This window comes from Phacochoerus africanus, chromosome 11 (assembly GCF_016906955.1).
Source record: "Phacochoerus africanus isolate WHEZ1 chromosome 11, ROS_Pafr_v1, whole genome shotgun sequence".
Lineage (NCBI taxonomy): Eukaryota > Metazoa > Chordata > Mammalia > Artiodactyla > Suidae > Phacochoerus > Phacochoerus africanus.
Genome location: NC_062554.1, coordinates 111967525 through 111978066, shown reverse-complemented (window position 1 = coordinate 111978066; position 10542 = coordinate 111967525).

Genomic DNA, 10542 nt, shown 5'->3' with positions numbered 1-10542 from the left:
ATTTTTAAAAAATTTATTTTATTAAAGTATAGTTGATTTATAATGTGTTAATTTCTAGTATACAGCAAAGTGCTTCAGTTGTTCTTTTTCATATCCTTTTCCATTATGGTTTAATCATAGGATATTGAATATATTTCCCTGTGCTATATATAGCAGGACCTTGTTCATCTATTCTATATATAATAGTTTGCATCTGCTAATCCCCAACTCCCAATCCATCCCTGTCTTAACTTCCCTCCTCCTTGAAAACCACAAGTCTGTTCTCTACAGTTTATGTATTTTGAGTGATTGGGAGCATTTTTGTTTGCCTCCTAACAGACTGAAAATTCACCTGAAAATTCTGTTTAAATGAGTTTTTTCATCATGTGTGGAAACAGTAATTTTCTACCTACTTTTGTCTCAATAACCATACATTTTGCTTTTTTTAGAAATCAATTTTTATTTAAAAAATTTTAAATTATAGTTAAAAATTAATTATAGTTACAATGTTCTGTCAATTTCTGCTATACAGCAAAGTGACCCACATATATATATATGTGTATATATATATATATATATATCCTTTTTAGAAATCAATTTTTATTTAAAAACATTTTAAAATTATAGTTAAAAAATTAGAGTTAAAATGTTCTGTCAATTTCTGCTGTATGGTAGTGACCCATATATATATGTATATGAGTGTGTGTGTGTATATATATATGTCTTTTTCTCACATTATCCTACATCATGTTCCATCATAAGTGACAAGATATAATTCCATGTGCTATACAGCAAGATCTCATTGTTTATCCATTCCAAATGCTATAGTTTGCATCTACTAATCCCAAACCATGAAACTAGAAATCAACCACAGGAAAATAAATGAGAAAAAACTGACTACTTGGAGACTAATTAGCATGCTACTAAAAAACCAATGAGTGAAAGAGGAAATGAAAGGGGAAATTAAAAAATACTTTGAGACAAATGATAATGAAAACACAACCATTCAAAATCTGTGCTATGCTGCTCAAGCAGTGCATAGAGTGAAGTTCATAGCAATACAGCCCTTCCTCAAAAAAGAAGAAAAATCTCAAATCGACAACTTAACCCACCACCTGAAAGAATTAGAAAAAGAACAGAGCGTTCCCATTGTGGTGCAGCGGAAACAAATCTGACTAGTATCCATGAGGATGCGGGTGGGATCCCTGGCCTTGCTCAGTGAGTTGGGGATCTGGCATTGCCGTGAGCTGTGGTGTAGGTTGCAGATGTGGCTCAGATCCAGTGTTGCTGTGGCTCTGGTGTAGGCCGGAATCTGTAGATCCAATTCGGCCTCTAGCCTTGGAACCTCCATATGCCCTAAAAAGAAAAAAAAAAAAAAAGAAGAAAAACAAAACCTAAAGTCAGCAGAAGGAAGGAAATCATAGACATCAGAGAGGAAATCAATAAAATAGAGATTCAAAAAACAGTAGAAAAAAATCAATAAAACAAAGAGTTGGTTCTTTGAAAGGGTAAACAAAATTGGCAAACCTCTGGCCAGACTCACCAAGAAGAGGAGAGAAAGAGCTCAAATAAACAAAGTAAGAAATCAAAAAGGAGCAGTCTCAATGGATGCTGCAGAAATACAAAAAAGAAAAAAAAATAAGAGAATACTATGAACAATTACATGAGAAGAAATTTGACAACCTAGAAGAAATGGACAGCTTTCTAGAGACACACTGCCAGCCAAAATTGAATCAAGAAGAAATTAATCAATTGAACAGACTGATCACTAGAAATGAAATTGAATATAAATTTTAAGTATTTCAAATTAAGCATATGCCTTCCCAAAGGAATTAACTCAACAACCCACAATCTGAAACTTCAAAGAACCACATTTACTTGATGAGGTAATTATTGAGCCCAGGTATTGTTTTTCTACAACTAAATTACATATAGCATCATTATCTAAAGTGAAAAATAAAACTAAGTAAAACTCAAAAATACCAAGTCCTAACAACTTGCCTCATTCTCTCAATGAACATGAAATTGTGGAGTTGTACTAAGTCAGCCGTTTCACTCCTGGTCAATGCAATTCAGAGCTCTGGAGGTCTTGAATGTATTATGGCCATAGTCTATTTTTTAATATTTCCTCATTGTGAGGTGGGAGATTCTGTTTTCCTTTGAAATACATTTCTACAGCCTCTCGGAGAACTTGGTATATTTTGAGGATTTGTGAGCGCACGTATTTTTAATAGGCAATTGTATACCTTTAACTTTATTTTCTTCTCCTCCCTGTAAATATCAGATGCTATAATTAAAGAAAAGCATAAAACTGGAGTGCAAAATAGATGATGTGTCTCCCCAAAGTATAACTTTGAAAGAAAAAAAAAATCCTTGTAAAGCAACGGGAATGTAGTATGTGATTATGTGCTCTGGGGCAGTTACACAGCAAGTATGATGGGGATTACAAATTTGCTTGCTCTGGCAGGAAGGATATGCCTATTAACAGAAACCAGCTGTTCAGAAAAAAATGCTATACCCAGTGTGGTGAAAGGATGTCTTAATTTAGCTGTGGGCCACATTTATTACTGCTGCAAAAAAATTACAGCAACTATCTACTCTATTCAATTAATGACATTCTCGTGAATTTATGCAACACAAAGGAAATATTAAGAATAGTTCATCTAAAGTATATCAATCTCTATGGTTTAACAACTTCTTTCTGTCACCACATGATGTCTCTAGGCTTTCTAACTTGTTATTTTTCATCAAGGCCTATGCAAGGAGGGAATTTAATCAACTAAGTAGAAAATATTTGTGTTTTCCTTTCTGAGTGACCAACAGCCTGGATAGGTCACTTAGAAACCTCCCTGAGCACTGAGGGACAAGAGAGTTGCATTTAGGATTCACTGAACATCGAACCCATTATCTCATTCTATTGCTTTTGTGCAAATATCTGGTCTTTTCCTAAATTTTAGTGAAAATTATGTTGTGGCTTTTAAAACTATGGTTTATGGAAATTTTAACTCAAAGATGTAAAATGCACATAGATAGAAAAATATCTAATTGGAATGTGTAGAGTCCAGATACAAATCTCTTATTTGAGGCTCTGAGATGTCTTCTTTTTTCCAGAATAATCTCTTTTTATCTTGGCATTGATTCTAATGTAAGGATTTAAAAAAATTGAGAACCTATTTATGGCTAGATGATGTAGTCAGGGCTGTTTATACAACTTGAATAAGAGAGATTTCCTCTTTAAATTCAGTTGAGGCGAAACAATCAATAATTACAAACCCAACTGGTAAACACTATGAAGATACTCAGATGATTATAAAAGCAAAGAGAAACAGCACTAAAAATCAAGGTACACATGCACACACACTTAGGCACTCTTCTACAGGAAGTAGACAATGAAATTAAGCTTGAAATATGGGTTGGACTTACTGGATTTAATTGGATTGATTTTATTGCTTTTAATCCAGGGAAAGGCATTCCATACAAAGAAACAACATGGCAAAGGTTTTTTTTTTTTTTTTTTTTTCCTATTTCTTTGGGCCGCTCCCGCGGCATATGGAGGTTCCCAGGCTAGGGGTTGAATCGGACCTGTAGCCACTGGCCTATGCCAGAGCCACAGCAACGCGGGATCCGAGCCACATCTACAATCTACACCACAGCTTACGGCAACGCCGGATCCTTAACCCACTGAGCAAGGGCAGGGACCGAACCCTCAACCTCATGGTTCCTAGTCGGATTCCTTAACCACTGCGCCACGACGGGAACTCCGGCAAAGGTTTTTGAGGAAGTGAGTTGCGTAGCTCCTTGAATGAGGCCAGGAGGCGTGCAGAGGGTGATTCCTGAAAGGCTTGGTGGGCAATGCCAAGAAGCTTGACTTTACCCTAAAAACTGGGAAAACTGAAGGATTTTGAACAAAGACATAAGATTTAAGATTAGGCATTTCAACTGTCCTACTCTTTTAGGTGACGCCTCCACTTAGGCAGTCAGAGTTTAGTTGAAGCTTGGACCTCATAAGTTCCTTGAGGTCCAGGACTCATCTGTTAAACATTAAGTATCCAGAACTGGGGATATTTTCTGGAACTCTGGATGGGCTTGGTAATTTTTTGAATGGCTGAATAGATAAATGAATGAAAACCGGTGACTAGCTCATCCCCTCTCTTATCCAGACTTCATAAAGAAGTTGAGATATTGCCTGACTGCAACCTACACTATTTAATTTACCCCATGCCCCAGTCCTGTCCATGGTAAAACTCTCAAATATCTCAAAGGTTGGCTTTTGAGTTTAGTTTATTACAACAAACATTTACTGGAATTCCACTCTGCGTGTCAGTGTGCCAGGTGCAAGAGTGATACAAAGATAACAATACTAGGTCTTTATCACCAAGCAGCTTGTAATCTCACCTCTCTTCTCCTATAACAGTTTCCCTAAATCTTGTATCTTCCTTTTTATAATTGAATGGAATTTTCATTGCATCAGGGGAATTAGGGACTATTATCTTTACTTAATATTTCAATGTATCAATTTTCTAACCACTTGAGGGACTTGATATTATTTTATTCTAATGTTTGCCAAATCTCTATTTTCATTAAAGAAATATTTCCCTATAAGTTTACTTTATAAATAAGTTGGTCATTTAAAACTTCGTCTTATTTTGCTATCCATAGCATATCACTGTGCACTCAACATTAGTTCTGTTATTTGTATCATATTAAAATTTGATTTTTAACAGATGGCAACTGGTAACTCTGCCATTGCAGGGAGAAAAGCATATTTGTTTTTGACATTTTAATATATACAGTCTTGGCTTGCTTTATACATGAATAAGATGATATTCTACAATCTTAAATTCTTTTCTGGTCATTTTGAATTTCTTTTCAACAATACAACTTTCTTTACTACTTTATGGACTCATAAGTTTGAAAGTGATAAGATCCTTAAAATATAGTTTTTTAAAATAGATTCTTTGATACGCATTTGCAGATACTGCTTATGCAGTTTAATTATACTGGTTAAGAGAAAAAAGTGTAAATGCATAGATATGGAAATTGTGCAAAAAGAATTAAACATCAGAACAATGGAATGTTTATGATCAATTGTTTTGACTCTTTCATTTTGGATGTAGGAGGCAGACGAGCACATAAATCTATAGCTTTAAATTTACCTTAAAAACTAACACTTTTAAGGCACAATACTTAGAAAGTACAAAATTTCCATTTTCTAGATTGATACAAAATTATCTTTATTTTAGAAATTATATTTAATGTACTACGCTGTACCTTGTAAAATGACTGCCCTATCACTGTAAATTTTTGAATGTTGGATGCTTAAGTTTTGCTCATTTCTTTTTCTTTCTTTTTTTTTTGCATTCATTTTCTTTTCAAGTAAGAGAAGAGAAAAGAAACATTTAAATCTGTAAGAAAACTACATGGTGCATTCATAGTTCTCAATTTCTCAACCAAATTGAAGTATTTTTCAGCTATACAATTAAATAAGCATTAAGCATATTTTATAAATTGAAAAAGAGAGAGTCTAAAACTTTTTGAGTTTGGATGATATCTAGAAGATTATTTTATAGATGAGGAATCCTGATGGGCTTCACATTTTGGACATAAAGGGACCAGAGCATTTAAGGATCTGGGGTTAGCCATCCTCCTTGCTATGAGCTAGAGCATAAGCATTTCTTTGCTAAAGGATGATTTTTGATGACCCTGAAGAGGACAGTGAAGAGGGGGGACCTCAGGGATATTGAGGAATCTTCTTGATGCCAGACCTAGATCCTGCATCTCTGGTGAGTGCTTTTCTTTTCCCCTAACAATAGGGCCCATACCAAGAATGAAGGCAATTAATATGAATTAATGGACAATCAGGTACCAAACCATGCAAAGTGCTTTATAAGCATCACCCCTTCAGTCAGCTAAGTGAAGTAAGGGTAATGTCCATGTTGTAGAGATGAGGGGGATGAAGTTTACAGGAACAAGGCAATTTACAAAGTCACAAAAGGAATTAGTAAAGGGTTGGTAGACGTAACCCCACAGCCCAGGCTTCAACTATGGCATTCACAGTTTCTTTCTTGATCCTACCTGTTTTGAACCAGGCATGGGCTCTCCATTTCTCCTAAGCATCTCCTAGTTGTCCTCATGAGGTTTTCACATTTATCCCTATCATGATTTCCTTTCAGATGACTCCACATGTAGCAGTGAGTTATATCAGCATTAAAGGCTGAGACACCACGCTTCTTTCAGAGGGGCTCTGCACCTCAATTCTTAAACAGTTTCAGGACATATACCTGAAGTCTTTGAGTAGTTTTTATGGGGCTGTCAATAAAGTGTGGCATATTACCCCTACTTATGGTATTTTTTAAGCTTTGGGGTACCTTTCAAAGCTCTATCTATATCTTCTGTTTCCTAAATTTCAGAGGCAATTCTCCATCTCAGGGAGAAATTCCATATGGAGAACAAGTATGTGGTCTATCACTGTTGCTGTGTGCATCCCTCAGGTATATTAGAGCTGAATAAAGAAAAGAAAACTGTTAAAAACACTTTCCAATGTGTAAATACTGAATAATTATCTTGATTCAGTTGCATTAAGATCAGTCAACAGATAATAGCATCCCACAAACATAGCTTGTTTCTGCGATATAATTTCTGGGCAGCTTCAGCCTTTAAATGATTGATGGACCCTCTCATTCACAGCCATTGCCCAATTCCTCCCAGGGGCTGGGATGTTAAACCTTCTCTGTGCTTATTTTTCTGCTTATACTCCCTCTTTGGAAGGCAAATATTATAAGTCCCTTCTTTGATACAGGAAAATATAAACTCAGAAATATGATTCTTTCTTTAAAAGAAATATGCTTTAGGAGTTCCCACCATGGCTCAGTGGTTATCAAACCTGACTAGCATCCATGAGGAATCGGGGTCGATCCCTGGCTTTAATCAGTGGGTTATAGATCCGGCATTGCTGTCAGCTGTGGTGTAGGTCATGGATGTGGCTTGGATCCCACATTGCTGTGGCTGTGGGGTAGGCCAGTAGCTTCAGCTCTAGTTCAACCCCTAGCCTGGGAACCTCCCTATGCCATGGGTGTGGACCTAAAAAGACAAAAGACAAAAAGAAAAAAAGAAAAAAAAAAGAAACTTGCTTTAATTAAAGGGAAACTGGGCAGTTTCTTGGGATATGTGTGTGTGTGGGGGGGTATACCTGTTTATTCAGTTTCTATTTTATAAACCCCTTCTGACTGCTTATAAGAAAGATGAAATCTCGATCTAGTAAACTAGACAAAAAGGCATTATTTAGGTAACAGTATTTGAAGTGTATTTCTCAAACAATTTTAACTTTGTGCTCTGCCTTTGGGATGGTGGTGATTTCTCTGCTGTGTTTACCTGCCAGTCAGTGTAAAGAGGTACAGACACACAAGTTGTCCCTTTCCTCAGCTGAAATGTAATGTCTTCCATGTCAATCTTGGTATTTCAAACTTGTTGCAAGTTTGTGAACTATATTTCAGATAACTGAGGAAAGTTTTAGAGAATGACAGTGGGAGAAGAAGTGATAGTTTACAATTTCCACCTATAATCAAGAAACAAGAATAAACTTAAGTGAAGTTTTTTTTTTTTTTTTTTTTAAATCAGTATCCCACTCTGGAGCCAAGTTCTGTATTGTGAATGCATATGAAAACCTTAGTAAAATTGTTAACATTTACAAGAAGCCTGATTTCCTGTCTTTAGGCTACAGGCATTTAGAATAAACTTGAAATGCTTCTGACAGTTTCAAATACAAATCACAACATACAACTTGACTTATAATTTAACACATACCCCCAAGCTCTCACAGTATTTAACTTTATAAAAATGTATTCATTTTAATTTCCTCCAAAGGTAAGGACCTCTTCCCTCATGTGTGTAGCTCACTTATTCCCCACAACAGGCTATTGCCCACAAACCATATGTAATCTTGGATTTGGACATTTTGTTAGAGTCATCATCATCTATTGGGTAAGAGCACAAATTTTATTTGAAATGGGCTTCCTTGATACTTCTGAAATCTTGTTACACAAGTAGCTAACTTTTTCAGCAAAGTGAAGGAAATCACGAGAGTCAATGATGTTCACAGCAGAACAATGTTAAAACAACATGCTTTTGAGCAATTATTTTGGAACCAGCCCTCTGCTCAGAGTTTCTGCTTGTTGTGTCATTTGAGAGTTACAAAACCTTTTGAAGAAATGTAACCTGATGGTATAACTGGCCAAATGATAAGTCCTAAGTGTTGGAGGTGTACCTGTTTTGTTGACTGTTCCTTCTCCAGTGTCCGATACAGACTTAGGTTCTACTGATGTTTACATATTTTTTCATTTTAATTTTTTTATCACTCAATCAATTTATTACATTTATAGATGTACAATGATTATCACAATCCAATTTTATAGAATTTCCATCCCACAAACCCAGTGCATCTGTCCCCCACCCCCCAATCTGTCTCCTTTGGAAACCATAAGTTTTTTAAAGTCTGTGAGTCAGTGTCTGTTCTGCAAAGAAGTTCACTGTGTCCTTTATTCAGATTCCACATGTCAGTGAAAGCATTTGATGTTGGTGTCTTATTGTCTGACTGATTTCACTTAGCATGATAATTTCTAGGTCCATCCATGTTGCTAAAAATGCTGGTATTTCGTTCATTTTAATGGCTGAGGAATATTCCATTGTGCATAGGTACCACATCTTCTTGATCCACTCCTCTGTCAATGGACATTTAGGTTGTTTCCATGTCTTGACTATTGCAAATAGTGCTGCAATGAACATTGGAATACATGTGTCTTTGCGAGTCATGGTTTTCTCTGGATAGATACCCAGGAATGGGATTGCTGGATCAAATGGTAGTTCTATTTTTAGTTTTCTGAGGAATCTCCATACTGTTTTCCACAGTGGTTGCGCCAATTTACAATCCCACCAACAGTGTACTAGGGTTCCTTTTTCTCCACACCCTCTCTAGCACTTATTGTTTGTAGACTTTACTATGATGGCCATTCTGGCTAGTGGTTTTGATTTGAAATCTTATCAAGCATCTTTTCCAACCACAACGTTGTATGAGTGGAAATCAACAACAAGAAAAAAACTGTAAAAAAAACCCCACAAACACATGGAGACTAAACAACATGCTACTAAACAACCAATGGATCACTGAAGAAATCAAAGAGGAAGTTAAAAAAATACCTAGAAACCAATGACAACAAAGATATGACAGTCCAAAACCTATAGGATACAGCAAAAGCCATTCTAAGAGGAAAGTTTATAGCAATACAAGCCCACCTCAGGAAACAAGAAAAAGCCCAAATAAACAAACTAACTTTACATCTAAAGCAGCTCGAGAGAGAAGAACAGACAAGACCTAAAGTTAGTAGAAGGAAAGAAATCATAAAGATCAGAGCAAAAATCAATGAAATAGAAACGAAGAAAACCATAGAAAAGATCAATGAAATGAAAAGCTGGTTCTTTGAAAAGATCAAAAAAATGGATAAACCCTTAGCCAGACTTATCAAGAAAAAAAGAGAGAGGACTCAAATCAATAAAATTAGAAATGAAAAAGGAGAAGTAACAATGGACATCACAGAAATACAAAGGATCATAAGAGACTACTATATGCAACTATACGCCAATAAAATGGAAAACCTAAAAGGAATGGACAAATTCTTAGAAAGGTACAATCTTCCAAGATTAAACCAAGATGAATAGAAAAGATGAACAGACCCATCACAAGTACTGAAATTGAAACTGTGATTAAACAACTTCCAACAAACAAAAGTCCAGGACCAGATGGCTTCACAGGCGAATTCTATCAAACATTTAGAGAAGAGCTAACACCTATCCTTCTGAAACTATTCCAAAAAATTGCAGAGGAAGAGATACTCCCAAACTCATTCTATGAGGCTACCATCACCCTGATACCAAAACCAAAGATTCCACAAAAAAAAGAAAACTACAGGCCAATCTCACTGATGAACATTGATGCAAAAATCTTCAACAAAATACTAGCAAACCGCATCCAACAATACATTAAAAGGATTGCACATCATGATCAAGTGGGATTTATCCCAGGGATACAAGGGTTCTTCAATATCTGCAAATCAATCAGTGTGATACACCACATTAACAAACTGAAGAATGAAAACCATATGATCCTCTCAATAGATGCAGAAAAAGCCTTCGACAAAATCCAACATCCGTTTCTGATAAAACCCTTCAGAAAGCGGGCAGAGAGGGAAACTACCTCAACATAATAAAGGCCGTGTATGACAAACCCACAGCGAACATCATTCTCAATGGTGAAAAGCTGAAAGAATTCCCGCTGAGGTAAGGAACAAGATAAAGATGTCCACTATTTTTTTTTCATTTTTAAAAGTTTTATTGAAGTATAGATTTACAGTGTGATAATTTCTGCTGTATAACAAAGTGATTCTATTACATGTATACACACATCCATTCTTTCATTTTTTTCCAGATTCTTTTCCCATATAGATTACTACAGAATACTGGGTAGAGTTCCCTGTGCTATACAGCAAGTCCCTGTTGACCAGTCATTCCATA